Genomic DNA, 2,258 nt, shown 5'->3' on the forward strand with positions numbered 1-2,258 from the left:
AGCAGTAAGTGAACCAGGGGCTTCTTTAACTTAAAAACTGTCCTGAAGGACAGCGAAGACACTGTATTGGGAGTTGATGGCTTTCAAGAAATAGTTTCAAAAATTAGGCCTGTGAAATAGATGAATGTGAACAAATTCAAGCTTGCAGGATTCCAAAGCTGATGGAGAAATCCGTACAATAACCGTGGGAATCGATAGTGCTACTGACAGGCTGTGGGCACAATTCAACAGCTGCAGCAATACCGATGGTTCAGTTTGGTTATAATAGTCCCGGTTTGGGAGACTGGTGGGGTTGAAATGATTTATAGCTGTACTTGAGGTTAACGAATGCCAGAGTCTTTGCTCCCATTTTTAAATGTGTTTTCTAACTGTGAGATAAAAATGAATGGCCATTACAGCTAAAAAAATTAAATTTCTCTTGGAACCTGTGTGTCTGACATCTGTCAAAAAAACCTATGAAATAGTCTTAAGTATTTGACTTGCTTTGGAGCCTAGAATGTTAAATTTTTCCTTTGCACTGAGGCTCAAATAAATATATAACAATGTAACAAAATAGTCCTAAAGTTCTTCAAGTCATTGGTTTTCTTGGGTTTTTTGTTATTTTTTGTGTTTTTTTTGAGTTAGGACATACTATCAAGTTGACAGTATGTTTAATATTAAGTAAAATACTGTGTTAGCTATTGCTCCCACCCACATGACTGCCTTCTTGTATTTTATCAGTAAAAAGTATTTCTCTCCCACTGTTAAACATGTGAATTACTATGTCAACAGTCAGTTTGTTCTAGGTAGTTTATAACAATTATAGAAACCTGTGTTTCTCTTGATTGTTACATAAAGTTACCTTCTTGCGGCTGGGAGAGGCATGCTGCCTTTAAAAAAAAAAAGATTATTTTTTTATATCTATTATTCTTAAACTTCAACTTTCTGGGACTTATTCAGCTGCCTGCTCTAATAGCATTACATTGATTTGGGACATCATATGATTGAGAGCTGTTCAAAGCAATCTTTCATTCGTGCAGATAAAGCCAGTTTGTATGTGCAGCATTTCAGAATGACAGCTTTTATACTGTAAGCAGTGGCTTTTTGAGCACATTCATGTTAAGTAGGTCTGAAAGTCATTACTTTTGGATATGGTGGTTAAGCACTTTAAAAAAAAAAAAATCAGCTTTTCTTATTTTCCTGGCTGCTAAGCCAAACGGAAATACTCATGTGACTTTTGTTGTTTTTTATTTTAAAGCAGCAGTAAAGTTTACACTTGAGACTTTTAATGTTACATCTACTACTTTCTCCTTTTTTTCCCCCCCCAAACTTTATATTACTAACTTTCCTTACACAGTGTTATATTTTTGGTAGGATATTTCATATATAAATTGATTGAATTCTCTTTATACTCTATTTCCTAGAGAAATGTGGAAGAACACAGACTGTGTTGAAGGAGAACTAGAATTCTTTTTGCTGCTAGTCTTTCATCTTTGTTTATTTTTGCCTTTTTGATATTATATGTACTAAATAGGATGAACTTTGAAATACTAGTTGTTTGTATCTTTTTGTGCAAATAAAGATTTCTTACTGTGGGGTAGCACTTTGATTCCTATTTATACTTACTAGGAAACATCTAAACATGGAAAGTCAGCTCTAATAAAGATTGTCAATAAACAGCGAACAGTGTGGTTACTTAATTGCTTCATTTGTAGTAGTTTTATGCTCCTGCTGTTCTGGGTTTGTGTTTAGAAGCACCTGCTTATTATTCTTCGTTATGCCTTTTGCAGGAAAACGCCATCAGAAGGACATTTTCAAAGCTGTGCTGCCCTGAATTACAGAACAAATGAACTGCAACTGCTGAGAAAGGGTGGAGTTTCAGCTCAGTCAAAGCCTGTGTGGAAAGGCTCCTGTTAGTTGCAACGGAGTTTCTTGGATGGGTGTGCGTGAGTAAGGCCAGGGGGGGATAACTTGCTGTCTTTGTGGGGAGGCTCTTGGTTGCCTGCACTGGCCACTCTTGCAGCTTCAGCAGGCATGGTGTTGGATTGCTGATGAGCTGGAAGATTTCCTTAAAAATGGCAAGGCAGTGCCTCACCATGGAGAGAGCCGGGTGTTTCACCTGATGGTAGCAGCCTTGTGCACTATCTCAAAGGCAAATCTAAATCTCTGTGTGTCACTTGCAAAGGACCTCCAGAAAGGCTGGAGAAGTTGTAATGCCAGTGTGTGAGGTGTGGCTTCGCTGCAAAACTAGGAATGGTTCTGGTTGCCTGTATGCTTGG

The sequence above is a fragment of the Fulmarus glacialis genome, unplaced genomic scaffold (genome assembly GCF_000690835.1).
Source record: "Fulmarus glacialis isolate BGI_N327 unplaced genomic scaffold, ASM69083v1 scaffold14458, whole genome shotgun sequence".
In the NCBI taxonomy this organism is placed as follows: domain Eukaryota; kingdom Metazoa; phylum Chordata; class Aves; order Procellariiformes; family Procellariidae; genus Fulmarus; species Fulmarus glacialis.